The sequence below is a fragment of the Moschus berezovskii genome, chromosome 1 (assembly GCF_049115385.1).
Source record: "Moschus berezovskii isolate FMDL1 chromosome 1, NW_MosBer_1.0, whole genome shotgun sequence".
NCBI classification, from domain to species: Eukaryota; Metazoa; Chordata; class Mammalia; order Artiodactyla; family Moschidae; genus Moschus; species Moschus berezovskii.
In genome coordinates, this window is record NC_142460.1 from 36496134 (window position 1) to 36515268 (window position 19135).

The window sequence follows — 19135 nt, forward strand, 5'->3', positions numbered from 1 at the left end:
CACGTGGTCGGTTGCGCCGGAGCCGGGCGTCTCCCGCGTCTGCGCCGCCGGAGCCGGGCGTCTCCCGCGTCCCATGTCTGACTCTTGGCAACCCCTTGACTGCAGCACATCAGGCTTCCCTGTCCACCAACTCCTGGAGCTTGCTCAAGCTCATGTCCATCAAGTAGGTGATGTGATCCAACCACTTCATCCTCTGTCATCCCCTTCTCCTCCTGTCTTCAATCTTTCCCAGCAGAAGGGTCTTTTCAAATGAGTCAGTTCTTCGTATCAGGTGGCCAAAGTATTGGAACTTCAGCTTCAGCATCAGTCCTTCCAATGAATATTCAGAACTGATTTCCTTTAGGATTGGCTGGTTTGATCTCCTTGCAGTCCAAGGGACTCTCAGGAGTCTTTTCCAACACAACAGTTGAAAAGCATCAATTCTTCGGTGCTCAGCTTTCTTTATAGTCCAATTCTCACATCCATAAATGACTTCTGGAAAAACCATAGCTTTGACTAGATGGACTGTTGTTGGCAAAGTAATGTCTCTGCTGTCTAGGTTGGTCATAGCTTTTTGTCCAAGGAGTAAGTGTTTTTAAATTTCATGGCTGCAATCACCATCTGCAGTGATTTTGGAGCCCCCCAAAATAAAGTCTGTCACTGTTTCCATTGTTTCTCTATCTATTTGCCATGAAGTGATGGGGCCAGATGCCATGATCTTAGTTTTCTGAATGATGAGTTTTAAGACAACTTTTTCACTCTCACTTTCATCAAGAGGCTCTTTAGTTCTTTGCTTTCTGCCATAAGCGTTGTGTCATCTGTGTATCTGAGGTTATTGATATTTCTCCCAGCAATGTTGACTCCAGCTTGTGCTTCATCCAGCCTGGCATTTTACATGATTTACATTGCATGTAAGTAAAATAAGCAGGGTGACAATATACAGTCTTGAGGTACTCCTTTCCTGATTTGGAAACAGTCTTTTCCATGTCCAGTTCTAACTGTTGCTTCTTGACCTGCATACAGATTTCTTAGGAGGCAGTAAAGGTGGTCTGGTATTCCCATCTCTATTAATTTTTCAGTTTGTTTTAATCCACACAGTCAAAGGCTTTGACATAGTAAATAAAGCAGAAGTAGATGTTTTTCTGGAACTCTCATGCTTTTTCAATTATCCAATGGATGCTGGCAATTTGATCTCCAGTTCTTCTGCATTTTCTTAATCCAATTTGAACATCTGGAATTTCACGGTTTAGGTTCTTAATATTTACTACTTTTTATTTGATGATGTTTATAAATTGAATAATTCTTACTTTCAAATATTATTTAATAATAGAATTACTTAAAACAATGGTCTCAGTGTTGTACATGGACAATTATGTAACTGCTGTCATATATTATTACTAAATTTGGAATGTGATTTTTATTACCACAATGAACCATTATGCTCAGTATTACACTTAATTTCTCCAACTTTATATCACACTTAATCTTACATTCGTATTGTATAATGTCACTTATTTGGAAAATCTATTAAAGTTATTTTGGTTACTTGACTGTGAGTATATGTAGGCATATCTACAAGTGATTCCATTTATTTAATTTTTTTCAAGTGAAATAATTACATCATTGTTATATTATGTATAGTATAATATACATGCATATCGGTGTGTATAATACAACATTTGAAGAAAATGATGAAATTCTGAATTTCAAGGATGGATAACAATTTCAAGAATCAGAAGGTATATCTAACACTGCATACTACTTTGAGAAATAGTCAAATTCTAAATCATAGATATTGGGAATAGCAATAATTAAAAATGCTTCCTGAGGTTTCTTTTGAAGAGTATGAAATGCCTGTCTTTTTCATACTAAAATACTACTTTTATGACTTCAGTGTCTCACACTTTTCCTGAATTTGAATTACATGTTATGAATGAAGTAATATATGAGTTTTCCTTTAGCCTGGATAGAGAAGTGGTACAGCCAGATGAATTTATTTATGAAGTACAAGAACATGTGTTGTCATTACTTAATTATAAATTTCTAAAGGTTTTTGTCTGCACCTTTTGTCTACACTTAAGTAGCAAATTTTGATGTACCCGGAGACAAATATAAGATAAATGAAGGGAATCTCAACTATCCCAGGGTAATCCGGATAGTCTTATGTACCAAACACCACATAAAGTTGTAACAATTAAAATTTTGAAGCCAAAATGAAAGCTGAAGAGGAAATAAGTTCAAGATACAGGTGCCCCTAGGGCAGTGTGGATCTATATGCTTTTTTTCCAAAACAATTTTTTCAATATTATACTGCTATTAAAATCAGAAAACATTTTTTCTTGTATGATCTCTTCATTCTTATAAAGGCAGATTACGTATGTGCAGTCTGTAAAATTTTCTTTAACTGCTGCCAAATGCTTGAGCTTGCTTTTATCACTTACCACTTTGTGCTATTTCATCAGATTTAACTTACTATTGAAAAACCAGGGGAAATGTGGTAGCATATGGCAAGCAGTAGATGTGGATAATATTCTGTTTCTCTGTTTCCAAGAGCAGTGATATACACTGTATTTATCTGCTTAGATTCAAGTCCCAGTCTCCCTTAATACTATGGCATAAGAATTATTTGATGTCAGTTAATTTGCCTTTTCTTTCAAATCAAATGTTTCTTCTCCTTAATTTTACTTTTTTAAAAATATGATACTGGCAGTTTTACAGTAAATGCTTTTACTCTTGAGATCCTGTCACAGACAAGTACAAACCATTAAGAAATATAGCCGTGCACAGAAATTCCAAAAATTATGTTTTCTACCTTACATAAACTGGACTCATGCCATTTCAATAAGAGAGAAAAATATCTTATATATTGAGGTCACTTTGTGATGAAAAACTGATATTAATAAAGTCAAAATCATAGGCCCTGACAAATACTATTACTATATGCATGTACCGTTATCCATTATATTCTACCAGTCGTTAGTTTTGGAAAATTCTTTTAGTGAATTCCCTCTCAATTCCTCAAATGATTTCTAAAGCAAATATAGGTATATATATCCTTTCTTAACAGTCTCTTCTAGAAAACTTATTATTGAACATCAGTGATTTATAACACAATAATATAGAATTGATGCTATTAATTCTCCCTTTGAAGTTTCAAATATATGAAAGTATGACACAGAAAGCAATTATCTCCAATATAACAAGACTTATATAATTAAGAATTTGGCTACTTTTGTGCATATAATTAGCCATAACTGGAAGAAAAATGGTAATGCTAATGATTAGAACTGGAGATGTCTCCCTCACCATAAACATTTATTCATTCTCTCAAGATGGATTAATGTGAACTGGTTACTTCTTATGTACTAGATAGTGATATATTTGATATCCTAAAAAAATATAAATGTCTAATGAGTGGGAAAGTCATGTATAAAAATCACTTAGGCTGCAATGCTGTACATGTAACAATAAATGCATGAACAAAAAGCTAAAGTCAAAGAAGTAACAACTAGCCCAGGGACAAGAGAGTTTCAAACAAGAGGTGGCATCTCATATTCATGTTTATTTAGCTGCTTTTATTTAGTGTAAAACTAAATGGATTTTAGCCTAATATTGATTGCTCAATCTATTAATTTTGCGAAAGAAGTAGTGTTTCTTTGGCTATAATATGATTCTCTCAGGGCTGTCATGGTACTGGTGGGTGTATCATTTAGCATGCTGATTTACTACAATAAGGGTATGAGATTCGAGGTCCACTGGAAGTCAGCCTGTCCACCAGCTTGGACCTGTTTAGTTCCAATCACTTTGTGTCCTGTTCTCGTGCTATGTCATGCTTTTACAGATTGTGCCATAATTCCTTCTCTCCTGTTTCAGTCTCAGTATTGGAGCATCAGCCCAACTGAACACAAGCCCTAGGTAACTTCACTCTGACACCTTTGGTACCTTGTTGATAGTTGATGGTAGCAGTAACCAACAAGCTTCCCTGGTGGCTTGGATGGTAAGGAATCACCCGCAATGAGGGAGACCTGGGTTCGATTCCTGGGTTGGGAAGATTCCCTGGAGGAGGGCTTGGCAATCCACCCCAGTATTCTTGCATGCAGAGTCCCCATGGACAGAGGAGCCTGGCAGGCTATAGTCCACAGGGTCGCAAAGAGCCAGAATGACTGAGTTCCAAAGCACACCTGGCAGTAACCAGAAACTCCTCCCAAATCCATAACCAAAACAGAGGATAAGGGCTTTTCACCCATAGCTTTCTCTTTCTTATTTCAAGGATGAACACTGTTCATAGAAAGGTCCTCAAGATTATTTTCAGGTCCCATAGAACCAGGTCATTGCATACATCCTAGCAGCAAGGAAGACTGGGAAACTGAGCACTTGGAAGTTTTAGACTTTATAGGAGAAGAAAAATTCTGCTAAAAAGGCAGAGAATAGGGGGAAGAATTGTAACCAATATTATTTATGGTAGGAGCTAAAATTTCCATTTGTCATTTAAAAACCATAAGTTATAAAATTATTGATTTCTGAGTGGATAGTGAACAAATTTTTGAGGTGAATGTAAGTATGTTCAAAACTGCTAAAAATTTAGGAAGAAAGTGCTCCAGGGGAAAGTAGAAAATACTCATGTATCGCTCGTTTTGTTTACATGATATATATTCATTCATATGTGTGTGTGCTTGTGTGTAAGATCTTAAATCCCTTCCAAAGATGAACTGAGCTAATTCATTTTAGAATATTACTGTGAGCTGATATTCGCTATCAAATTTATTCTTTCCATCAAATTTATTTTTAATATCAAAGGAATTCTGGAGGAGGGAATGTGCTATATCCTAAGGAATATCATGCATTCCATCTTCTTTCTTATCTGAGTAAATCAAGTTTACTTCAGTAATCATTTCTCATAAGCCTATATAGCCTGTGGGGCCCTGACCTCAGAATGGGGCAGTGAGAGGCCATGTCACATCCAGGCAATACACGAAATTCAGCACACTATTGTGGGAGTGTGTATTCATGGAGCAGTAATTTAATAGAAAAGCCAAATACCGCCCTAACATAGTTCTGTGCATTGGATTTCCCTGGGGTCACCCCAAATAAGAAAATGTTTGTATGATACAGGATACTTGGGGCTGGTGCAGTGGGATGACCCAGAGGGATGGGATGGGGAGAGTGGTGGGAGGGGGGTTCAAGATGGGGAACACATGTACACCCGGGGCGGATTCATGTCAATGTATGGCAAAACCAATACAATATTGTAAAGTAATCAGCCTCCAATTAAAATAAATAAATAAAAAAAAATAAAAGAACAGTTGGGAGTAGGAAAAAAAAAAGAAAATGGTTTTTAAAAGGGGGAGGGAAAGGATAGAAAATAATTATATTAAGAACAGGAGGACAGTCAGTTATTAAAAACTTACTAAATATCATGAAATTTTGGAGCTTTGTCCTTATGAATCCAATTCATGCATCCCTTAGTATTCTCAAATTGCTGCATTTTCCAAAAATTTCTCAAAGTGAGATAACAAGAGAAATGATCAAAGTAGGGAAGGAATTCATGGGTTATGTCTTTTGTTTTAAAAAATGTGTGTATGTAGATAATACCTTGTTTATATTGGTGGAGATTTAAAATTTAAATTTATTAAAAGTTGTAAGCCACTGAATATTTTAATACCATCCTCATTAAGGAACACTGTAAACTACTGAGATATATTCTTGCCCCTGAGAAAATCTGAATATTTTTTCAGGATAAAAGTATAGACATATACATCTTGAGAATCTCCAAATATCCAATAAAGTTCTCTATAGTTTCTGGGGGTTTTAGGTTTATGTTAAGTTAATTTACTTTATCTCACATAGAGGAGCTCAAATAAATCTTAGATTTACCTGAATTCATGGTCACTGTAATTTTTTTTCAAAATTTAACATATAAATTTAACTGCTTCTTCACCCAGCAGTAGTTTATTGACACAGTGGCTCAACTTAACACAAATCTACTTCACCTGGATGTGGATATGGTAAACTGTTTATTCTGATTCATTAAGTGTGGAGTACTCTCATTCTCTACTGATGGCATGAAAAGTTGGTCAGATGAGGTCACCTGCACAAGACCAGACAACATAACTGCTCTCCATTTGCTCCAAGTTAGTTTTTAACATAGAATCCCAGACATACCCAAGCCCTCCTTGGAACACATGCTTAGTTCCACACAGAAACTGAGCAGTTATAGTAACTGTCCTTGTCAATAGTTCATTGGATGACTTATTATCTTATTGGGTTCCTTCCCCATTCTTGCAAAAGATTGCAAATAGCCTATAAACTCAGTTGAATTGACACTATTTAGCTAGATAAGTTAATTTTGCATCTCATACTCTGAACTTTCTCACTGTTTTGTTTCTCCAGTTTATATCCCCCCACCTTGCTTTCTATCATCCCTAAATGTTTATTTAAGAATTTTTGAGCAAATGCTGTATTATTCTAGATACTTGGGAATACTGCATCCATTGTATGCTCAGTTGTGTCTGACTCTTTGTGACCTCACAGATTGTAGCCCTCCAGGATTCTCTGTCCATGGAATTATCTTGGCAAGAATACTGGAGTGTGTTGCCATTTCCTTCTCCAGGGGATCTTCCCAACCCAGGAATCAACCAGCATATCCTGCTTGGCCTTGGTTGGCAGATTCTTTACTGCTTAACCCCCTTGGAAATAATATAGTGAAGAAGAATTATCTAGAAGAACTTATGGGCTTACATTACACATGATGAATTTCCTACAGTTTATCTGTCTTTTTGATTTTACTTCTCCCAAAGATTTGCCTTTGTAAATGTTCCTTTGGACATATTTAGGCACTAAAGTCCAGCAAAGATTAAAAGATCCCAGCCTAGGGAAGGCAAAATAGCTTCTACTAGTTAGGACAAGTGGGTTGGACAGATACTCCTTTTCATGTTTCTCCACTCTTCTCTGTTCCCTCAGCCCTGCCCTTATCCAGACTATTGACCACCCAGCTACAGTTCATCCTGGATATTGCATGAGATTCATTTATTTTATTTATTTCCAGATATGTAATCAAAATAAAATGTATTGTATTGTTCATATAAATTACAAACAATTCCTGAAGATTCAGGTTAGGGGAAAGCTAACCCAATCTATTTTTACTAGTCCCCTTCTTGCCTCCTATTCGCCAATCAAACTGAGTTATTAGGTACTCCATGAAATTGAGCTATTTTCAGATTTCATGCCTCTTAAAATACATTTTGGTCAAAATAAAGTGGTTTTCCCCTTATTCTTTTCACATTTCCAAGCATTCTTTTAATATAAATGATTTTTTTTTTTTTTCCATTTAGGCTTCTTCCACTCTCTAATTTAAACATGACTACTTTCTGTGAACTTCTATAGGCTTTTACCTGATTTGTTTTTCTTAAGACGTATCCTTTTCTACCTTATGTGTTACAGATATTTACATCTATTTTACATTATTTGATTGACTCAAGGCTTTCAGAAAATAGGTGCCAGAAGACTAAGGAAAGTATAACCTCTTGCTATTCTCATTAGAAATCAGAAAAAAAATTTTTTTTTTTTGATACAATGTAATAACATAATGGAAGGAAGAAACAAGGATTTTAATTTTCTTTTCTTTACTTGTCTTGATGGGAAAATAGGATATACAAATAGTCAGTAGCAATAAAAGGACTCATTTTCTACATAACCAGTTGACTGAATCAGTGTGAGGAAAACAAGTGATGACAATGATGACGATAACGATGGAGATGATGATACTGAGGACTTGTCTTTATCCAACATTGATTATTCTACTCAATGAGAATTTTTATAGCATTTATCTCAGTTACTCTTTACAACATACCCAGGAGTTTGTGTAATCCTCATTTTTTAAATGAACTAAAGTCAATTAAGTGCATTTTATAAGTCAGAATCAAAATTTAATCCCATTGTTGTCTAGCTCTCAAATCTTCGGTTCATAATAGTTTGTTCAAGGGGTTTCTTATGTAGCAGGGCAGTGGTCTTGCTGTGATCTATTGAAATTAAGCCCCCAACACAAGGGTTTATAAAAAAAAATAGCTTGTTCACTTTTCAGAAATAAACTAAAATATACAGTCTACATTCAGCATGCAAAATGTGTTTTAAAAATGATAAACATTCTGAGTTGGCTGAATACACCAATCTATGTAAGTCCTAGGTTTTTCAATGGAATATAAACAAAGATAACTTTGTGGGATGAAGATTTTGTATTATTGAGATTTTCTGGGAATACTCAAGGTTAAAATGCCTTCCTTGATTTAAAGCTCAACATATATGTAATATAATACATTTCCTTCAACTATATCAACTCATGCAATTTGGAGACATAAGTTATTTTTCTCTGTTTCAAATATCCATACCAAAACAGGTAAAGTAGAAAATACAGCCAGGTAATATTTTGTGAAGAAAAAATCCCCAAGGAAGTGAAGGCAATATAATAATATTCATAGACAAAACATTTTCACCTACTGCAAGCCAAATGTGATGCTTATTTTATCTTTGTCATCATTGTCATCTTACTTAATAAGTTGGCAGCATTGGATATCATTGACTTTTTCCTTTGCTTGTCTTTGCTTCCATTACATTCTCCTTATGACTTTTTGTTTGTTTCTATTTGATTTATCTTTTAAATTATTTTTTAAGGCCCTCCTCTTCTAACCAACACTTGAGGGAGTAGAAGATTTTGAATGTTTGAATCTGTTTTGGATTCCATTCTCACCAGGGTTCCCTGGTGGCTCAGAGGTTAAAGCGATTGCCCCCAATGCGGAGACCGAGCTGGGTTCAATCCCTCTGTTGGGAAGATCTCCTGGAGAAGGAAATGGTAACCCACTCTAGTATTCTTGCCTGGAGAATCCCATGGACAGAGAATCTTGGTAGGCTACAGTCCACAGGTCACAGAGTCGGAAACGACTGAGCGACTTCATTTTCTCACTTTATATTTTGTTCCTAAGTTATCCATTCCCTAAAGTGCAGGTGTCTTCAAAATTGTCTTTTGATTTCTTTCAAACACACAACACACACACACACACACACATATATATGTATATCTGTGGGATTCCATGGTAGCTCAGGTGGTAAAGAATCCTCCTGCAATGCAGGAGACCTGGATTCAATTCCTGGGTTGGGAAGATCCACTGGAGAAAGGATAGGCTACCCACCCCAATATTCTTGGGCTTCTCTGGTAGCTCAGATCCTCTTGAGAATGGAATGGCTACCCACTCCAGTTGGGCTTCCCTCATAGATCAGTCGGTAAAGAATCTGCCTGCAATGCAGGAAACCTGGGATCAATTCCTGGGTTGGGAGGATCCACTGGTGAAAGAAATGGCAACCTACTCCAGTATTCTTCCCTGGAAAATCCCCATGGACAGAGGAGCCTGGCAAGTTATACCTCATGGGGTCGCAAGAGTCAGACCCGATTGAGTGGCTAAACCACCACCACCCACTCTAGTAATCTGGCCTGGAGAATTCCATGGACTGTGAGTCCATGGGGTCACAAAGAGATCGACAAGACCGAACAACTTTCACTTTCACTGAATATACATCTCTGTATTTAATGTATTTATTTGAAATTTCCCAGGAGTGAACTAGGCAAATTTGGCATTTTCCACTTCCCATTGTTTTCAGTGGTTTAATACCTCCTTAAATGGTACCATTATGCCCTGAATTACTCAAGACAAATACTTGATACTTACCTTTGAATCACTGTCCTCACCAAGTTGGGCCAATTCTACTATCTAAATATCTCAAATCCTCCACATCTCCCCTTCTCCTAAATGCCAAGCCCTGAATCAAAGTGACCAGTCCAGGTTCGACGCATAAATTTTCCTCTGTTCATTGCTTTGCATTTGTGCTTTTTTAATAAAATTCTTTTTTAAAATAATAAAAAAAAAAAATCGCCACCGTCACTCCTAATCTGTTTCATAGGATGCACTATTTCTCAACAACCCATTCATTTTTCTCTGTAATAGCGTGTGTGTGTGTTTGTGTGTGTGTGTGTGTGTGTGTGTTTGCGCGCGTGCTAAGTTGCTTTAGTTGTGTCTGACTCTTTGTGACCCTATGGACTGTAGCCTGCCAGGATCCTCTGTGAGTGAACTCTAAAATTAAAATAAAATTATGCCACATCCTTGCATAAAACATTTTAGAGCTTGTCTTTATGAAGTGTGATCTTTACATGTTGTCTGGAAAGGGCATGACTTGCTTTCTTTCCAGTCTATATATCTCAATTTTTTTCCCTTGTTTTCTATGCTCTGGTTGTAGTTTTCTTTCATTTCCTCAAAAATCCTGTGTTTTTCTCCTGCTTCATAGGCTAACTGGTTATTTTCCATTTGGAGCCTGCCTCCTCTTCACATTCAGCTGCCTATCCAGCCACTACTGTCTCTTCTCCTCACACATAAGCCATCTTACTTAAATCCTTCTTCATCAAGAGGTCAGAGCTTTCATATATTTTTGGAAAGAATTTCCTAACTCTAATTGAGTTAAGTGTCTCAGCTACATGCCTCCTTGCTTGATTTCATAAAACTTAATCATATGTTCAATATCCCTATTTTTGGCAAGATTATAATTAAAAAGAAAAATTATTTAGGCAGTGCCATGTCCTAGTTGTGGCATGTGGGACCTTTAGTTACAGCATGTGAGCTCTTACTTCCCTGGGATCTAGTTCCCCAACCAGGGATCAAACCTGGAGGCACTGATTTGGGAGCATGGAGTCTTACCCACTAGACCACTGGGGAAGTCTCAAGATTGTGATTTTTATGTGAGGATGGACTGTACCTTCTGCACAATGTATAGAACCTAATATATCTCAGTGTTCACTGGATGGAGAAATTAATCTACTATATCTTGTAGTAAACAGGAATATAGAAAAGACTTGGGTAAGTATATCGAAAGATTTTTGACTCATACTTGAATAATAATACAAAAAAAAGAAAGAATCTGTAGGTGTTTATAAATTTTTTTCTTCCCTAGAAAAAATTCAAACAAATAAATAATAATGATTTGTTGACATTAGCACTAATATTTATTTTTTTGGTATTTTATGAAAATGTACTTTTTGTTACGAAACATAGAGTGAAAATGTTAAAGAAAAATTAGCGTGTCTCAGCTGTAAATTAAAAATCAAATCTTAATAGTAATCTGTCATTGAAAGCAAATATAAATTTTGAGAAAAGTATACTAGGGTTTTTATTTCAAATATGAATGATTATTAAAAAAAATGTAATCATCTAACATTCTAATAACAGTACAAATGCTGTTTATATTTGTAAGAGCAATTTATTGAACTTTGTAACTATATATTAAGATGTAGAATTTCTACATTATAATGTACTTTTTATAATGTAGAATTTCTACATTATAAGGAATTAAGACCTCTGGTATTATTTTCTTTTACATATTTAGAGTTTATAGAATAAATTAAAAAGTAGCTACCTGGATAGTAAATGGTTTCCACACTCTGATTTAATTTGAGAAGAAGATTAGTATTCATAAATAGAATTAGCAGGTTTATACATCTCAAATTTCCCATAAGATATACTAAAATTTAAATTAAATCAGAGTAAATCTTCTTCTACCTAAGACCCTCACATGATTCTATTTATTGTTTTTCTTTAGTGTGACATAGTTCAGACTTTTCTGAAGTAAAGGTGGTGTATTATTTCCATTTTCTGTTTGGAAATGAAAATGAAGTTCATCAACTTCTGTCTCCTTTCCACAAACTCTCTCTAGCTTGTATTCAGGCTTTATACTTGATTCTATGACTTAACTTCTGGAGATTTTTTTTTATTGATATAAATGATTAATCACACCCATTGAGCCTGATAATTTAAAAAAAAAGTTAAACGTCACTTGAAAAAATCATGCAGCCTACTTTCATATTTTTCCACATGCTATTACTTGAAAGAATTTTGATTTTAATGCTTGTAAGTTAAAAATTAAAACTGTAAACTAAATCTAAGCTATTCCTCAAAGTTATAAAAACTGCCAAGAAAACATTGTCAGTACAGAAAAATTAAGAGAGTATGGTTGGCAAAGAACTAACAGGTTGGCAAAGAATTGGGAGCCAAATAGGGTTTGGAGGTATCAAGTGAGTTTATGTCAGTTTACGTTTTAACAATAACATAGAAATTTTAAAATTTCTTTTGCATATCAGGAGATTTTGTTTAGTCTTTTTGGAATATAAGCACAGCATCTCTGGTTTTAATGTTAACAAAATTCTAGACATAGACATCACATGTCAGGTTCTGTACTGGACGTTGAACTATAAGGATCAACTACAGATTATCTAAATGTCATTGGTTGACCTTCTCATTTCTTTGAACAGTATGGCTTATATAACTGCCTATTGTTTTGCATACACTCTTGTTCCTTAAAAAATTTCCTTCCAATGTTACTTTTAGTAGATATTTCTCTGGAAAGGCTTTGAAACCTATCGTAATAATTAGAACCCAGTTCCTGTTCCAGCTGGAAGCCATCACAGAGTTTTGCAGACTAGTCTGACATTAAAAAATTCATAACATTGTTTATTTGGTAGTGAAAGAATCACTCAAAAGATGATATCACTGGTATCAAGATGCAAAGAGAAAAACATTCAAGATAAGAAATCACATCCTGAATGAGTATTTGAGCAAAAATAAGGGATAAATGGTGAAGGTCAAGGAGAAAATATTACTTTAGCTATAAACTATTATCTTAAACCACATTTAAATGAAAAAAAAAGTTTGTAACAGCAGATCTCTGAAGAAAGAATATTGTAGTATTTTTTAAGAGACTACAGTGAAATGTATTATCACTGAAAGAAATTAAAAAATTTTCTTCCCTGCTGTTCTGAGAATGAAATAGAATAATAAAGTGTATTAAAGTGTTTGGGAAAGGAGATAGACTAATTGCATTCTCAAGGTCTTTCCCAAACCTATAATTTTATGAATACTTCATTAGCTTTAGTCATATTAAATAAAAACTGTCATAAAACAAAGCTTTATTTCCATGAACATAAAAGTTATATTTTAACCCATAGTATCTTCCCTTTCTGACAACTTTAGAACAACAGTTAATAACAGAGTTGCATGAAAAATTATTACACAGTTTAAAAAAATAGGTTTAAAATTCACCTCCAAATATTTAACAAAGGAACAAAATTTGGCCAGTTCTATTTAAAATGCAATCTCTGAATGCATTGGAATATAATATAGAAGAGCAAAAAGCTGTATTTATGAGTAATATTACATTTTACAGAAATTATTTGTCCAGAAATAATTTCTATCAATGTGTTAACAAATATTTTATAGCACTCCACAATTGAGAAAAATAATTTCACATATGTTTGCATATGCAGTTTCATGTAAATGATCTCTAAACCTGCCTTTCAAAGAACCGGGGGTCCAAATGGAAGGTAGTAGGAGCCACCAAAAATCCTTTCCCCACTTAACTAAGAACAACTCCATTTACTTCTGTAGTGTTTTAATTCTGTATTATATAAAAAACTTTATTTTCAAAATGTCAAACTGCATCTAAAAACTTACTAGATACACACTTCTCTAAAATGAATTGTGCAAATACCAAAAGAGACTGACAAATGGAAATATCGTACCTAACAAGTACATTTGCAACTATGGGGATTGTAAACCCCTTGGATAAAACCTTTAATATTGCATTTTGCATAACACCTTTATTTAATATAATTTGCTTTACATGCAGAAAGTTAGCTATGGATTATAGAAATTTTGGTTTAAGTAAGCAAGCTGTCCTAAATTCTAATTTTTATTTGTTAGAACAATTATTTATAGAAGATGATTATTTAATTGTAGGTTTTTCAAATCAGTGGCAATGTTTTCTATTTTCAATTATTTTAATATTTTCAAGAAACTAAAGCCATTTTATTTGGAAAAGTTTTAATTTTTGAACATTTAGGGCTTATCTGGTGTCTCAGATGGTAAAGAATCTGCCTACATTGTGGGAGACCTGGGTTCAATCCCTGGTTTGGGAAGACTCCCTAGAGAAGGGAATAGCTATGCACTCTAGTATTCTGGCTTGGAGAAATCCAGTATTTTAGCCTGGAAAATTCCATTCACAGAGGTACCCGGCAGGTTACAGTCTATGGGGTCTTAAGGAGTCAGACATGACTAAGTGACTTTGACTTTTTTGAACATTTATGAAAATACAATCATTGCTGTTAATTTGAAAAATTATAAATATATAATAAGATAATTAGACAAGTTTAAACAGAGGAAAACCACAAACTGTTCCATTTCCTGGTCAATAAATTAAAATTTATCCTGAACTAGAGTTAGATGAACTCTTAAAATTTGATCTTCTTGGTAATTATAGTAATGTTAATGAAGGCAGACAATATGAATTTAATTTGACTTTAAGATGATATTAGGATTGAATAGTAAAGAGATTCAGTAAGAATTAAATAAAATGCTTTAGTATCTTGAACTGATCTTTTTAATCAAAACTCTTAAAATTCAGATCTCTTAGTTCTCTAATGAAAATTAATAATTAAGGTTAAAAATACAAAGAGGAAAGAAAGATAGGGTTAAGAAGAAGCAAGGGGTGATTTTTAAAGAAACATTTTTAATGTAGAAAATAAGTATTTTAAATATAAAAACTTGTGTTTTGTTGTGGTCAACGGATTCATTAAATTGATATTTATATATTTGTATTTACTCTTTTATGAAAGCTCTTAGGTCAAGAACAAAATTAATTAATCACTTCATTTTATATTTCTTCAAGTGAAAGAAAAAATAACTTTCAAATTTCAAATTCAATTTATTTCAAAATTAAAACATACCCTTCTTATTCTTCAGTTCAGATCAGATGCTCAGTCACATCTGACTTTTTGCGACCCCATGAATCGCAGCACGCCAGGCCTCCCTGTCCATCACCAACTCCTGGAGTTCACTCAGACTCATGTCCATCGAGTCGGTGATGCCATCCAGCCATCTCATCCTTTGTCGTCCCCTTCTCCTCCTGCCCACAATCCCTCCCAGCATCAGGGTCTTTTCCGATGACTCAGCACTTCCCATGAGGTGGCCAAAGTTTTGGAGTTTGAGCCTCAGCATCAGTCCTTCCAATGAAAACCCAGGACTGATCTCCTTTAGAATGGACTGGTTGGATCTCCATGCTGTCCAAGAGTCTTCTCCAACACCACAGTTCAAAGCATCAAGTCTTCAGCGCTCAGCTTTCTTCACAGTTCAACTCTCACATCCATACATGACCACTGGAAAAACCAGTCTTGACTAGATGGACCTTTGTTGGCAAAGTAATATCTCTGCTTTTTTTTTTTTTATGCTTTCTAGGTTGGTCATAACTTTCCTTCCAAGGAGTAAACGTCTTTTAATTTCACGGCTGCAATCACCATCTGCAGTGATTTTGGAGCCCAATAAAACAAAGTCAGCCACTGTTTCTACTGTTTCCCCAGGTATTTCCCATGAATTGATGGGACCAGACGCCATGATCTTAGTTTTCTGAATGCTGAGCTTCAAGCCAACTTTTTCACTGTCCTCTTTCACCTTCATCAAGAGGCTTTTCAGCACTTCTTCACTTTCTGCCATAAGGGTGGTGTCATCTGCATATCTGAGGTTGTTGATATTACTCCCGGCAATCTTGATTCCAGCTTGTGCTTCTTTCAGCCCAGCGTTCCTTATGATGTACTCTGCATATAAGTTAAATAAGCAGGGTGACAAATAAAACCTTGATGTACCCCTTTTCCTATTTGGAACCAGTCTGTTGTTCCATGTCCAGTTCTAACTGTTGCTTCCTGACCTGCATACAGGTTTCTCAAGAGGCAGGTCACGTGGTCTGGTATTCCCATCTCTTTCAGAATTTTCCACACAGTCATAGGCTGTGGCATAGTCAATAAAGCAGAAATAGATGTTTTGCTGGAACTCTCTTGCTTTTTCCATGATCCAGCGGATGTTGGCAATTTGATCTCTGGTTCCTCTGCCTTTTCTAAAACCTGCTTGCACATCTGGAAGTTCACGGTTCACATATTGCTGAAGCCTGGCTTGGAGAATATTGAGCATGACTTTACCAGCGTGTGAGATGAGTGCAATTGTGCGGTAGTCTGAGCATTCTTTGGCATTACCTTTCTTTGGGATTGGAATGAAGACTGAGCTTTTCCAGTCCTGTGGCCACTGCTGAGTTTTCCAAATTTGCTGGCATATTGAGTGCAGCACTTTCACAGCATCATCTTTCAGGATTTGAAATAGCTCAACTGGATTTACATCACCTCCACTAGCTTTGTTCGTAGTGATGCTCTCTAAGGCCCCCTTGACTTCACATTCCAGAATATCTGGCTCTAGGTGAGTGATCACACCATTTTGATTATCTGGGTCATGAAGATCTTTTTTCTACGTTCTTCTGTATATTCTTGCCACCTCTTCTTAATATCTTTTGCTTCTGTTAGGTCCATACCATTTTTGTCCTTTATCGAGCCCATCTTTGCATGAAATGTTATCTTGGTATCTCTAATTTTCTTGAAGAGATCTCTAGTCTTTCCCACTCTGTTGTTTGCCTCTATTTCTTTGAACTGATCACTGAGGAAGGCTTTCTTATCTCTCCTTGCTATTCTTTGGAAGTCTGCATTCAAATGGGTATGTCTTTCCTTTTCTCCTTTGCTTTCCACTTCTCTTCTTTTCAAGCTATTTCTAAGGCCTCCTCAGACAGCCATTTTGCTTTTTTGCACTTATTTTCCATGGGGATGGTCTTGGTCCCTGTCTCCTGTACAATGTCACGAACCTCCGTCCAGAGTTCATCAGGCACTCTGTCTATCAGATCTAGTCCCTTAAATCTATTTCTCACTTCCACTGTATAGTCATACGGGATTTGATTTAGGTCATACCTGAATGGTCTAGTGGTTTCCCTACTTTCTTCAATTTCAGTCTGAATATGGCAATAAGGAGTTCATGATCTGAGCCACAGTCAGCTCCCAGTCTTGTTTTTGCTGACTGTAATTTAAACCATTAATCGGATAATAAACACATTGGTTTTGAACCCTATCCATCTGATATCTTTCCTTAAATATTTTCATACATCAATTAGAAATGAAGATCTACTCTTAACATTATACATTTAATATTAGAGGAAGAAATGAAATGGTCTTTTCATTACCATCTCCTCTAGATTGGACATTGCTTCTCTTAGTACAGTGAATTTCTTATGTTTCTGCTATGAATAACATGATCATACCAAATACATCTTTTCCAGTTTATTTTATTTTGGACTGGCTTTTGTCTATCATTCTATAGAAATATTTATAACATGAGAAATTGACATATCTTTATGATACTGATCAAGACATCAATTCTGAAGGATATTCCTTAGGTTCAGTTTCTCTCCTCCATTTGAGATTTATAAAATACACTGTCAGGAAGGGAATGGTACAAACCATGGTGTACCATGCTTTATTAATGAAAAATTTCCAAGCCTGCTTATTCTCAAAAGAAAGAAAGATTGGGGTAGCATTGCCCAATAATTCTCTAGAATAGTTATACACAAGTTTACGTATGGCAAGTACTCAGCATGGTGCACAGGCAAATAACTAATATTTCATCCTGCTAAGAACTTTTTTCCCTCTCCTTTGGCGACTGGGATATACAAGCTTAATTTGAGGTGAATGAGACATTATTCACATAAGCAAATTGGCAGACACATCATCTGTTGACAGATAATTACTTAGTGACAAATATGTAAGTATTAATGAGTGACATAAGGAAGCAACATGACTATTCAAACCTGAATGAATAAATGACAAAGTGATAGTCATTATAAAAGTGATTAAAATAAAGTAGAATATAGTAAAAATCATGGCTATAAAGTCTATAAAAATAAAATTGAAATTAGGGAAAAATATAAATATGTTAAAAATAAGGCAATATTGATTCCATTAAGATAATTTTTGGGAACAGTATTCTGGTTGAATTTATAAATGCAAGATAAACTATATACCACACTACAATGTATGAATATGAAATGCATATGTACCATAAATTTGTAGCTTCTAAAATCATTGTGTTATTTCCTATTTGAGATAAGCAGATGGGATATCTAAAAATAGTATGGAAATAAACCAGGGATATGAAAATGAATAGTATGAAACAGAAAAATATTTCCGCTAATGCTTCTTTTTTCCTAATACAGAAGCTTAGTTTTGTTTGTATGTTAGTTTTGGTTTGGTTTTGGCTTTTGGCTTTTTACTTATGTATTTGACTCATTTGGAAAGATCCTGATGCTGGGTAAGATTGAAAACGGGAGGAGGAGGGGACAACAGAGGATGAGATGGCTGGATGGTATCACCAACTCTATGGACATGAGTTTGAACAGGCTTCAGGAGTTGGTGATGGATAGGGAAGCCGGGCGTGCTGCAGTACACGGGGTAGCAAAGAGTCGGACATGACTGAGTGACTGAACTGAACTGAACATATGTATTAAATAACATGTGAGCTCTACTTGTGGTACTTTTGGTACACTTTCCCTTTTGACTTAGTTTAAATTCCTGGAAACACTTCACACATTTTGTATTGCACATCTTCGTATGACTGAATTCAGTTAATCCATAGATCCATGTATGGTGTCCTTGACAGATCTTTCCCTGTTTTGCAGATATTTAAAAAATTACATTTTGAGGAAAAAGGGGTAGAGGTCGAATGAATTAACTAATGTATCATATATTTTTTAAACGACTCTTACATGTATGTGTGACTGATAATGTTATCCTTTAAAGGGCCTTAGCAGCACAGTGACCCGATCTGTTTTTTGCATGTTTCTGGCTTCTATATAAATTCAGAACCGTGTTCTCTTACAAAGAATTGGTTTCCACACGAGTAGACAGAATCAATGGATCAACTGTTACAAATTTTACTACAGGCACTCTTGGTCAGAACCTGTGATGTGCATTTACAATCCATGAGTACTTTCACACCCTTCAAAAAAAAAGTTATACTTAATGCCGCATAAAACTTTCAAGCTACTTATCTCACTAACACTACCACTTATATCTCCAGGTATTTTAACTGATTTAGAATAATAATATAAATTACAAGTATATTAATATTGAATAAATATTGTGAAAATGAATATATTACCTAAAGTAATTTATAAGTTCAATTCAATCCCTATCAAGCTACCAACGGTG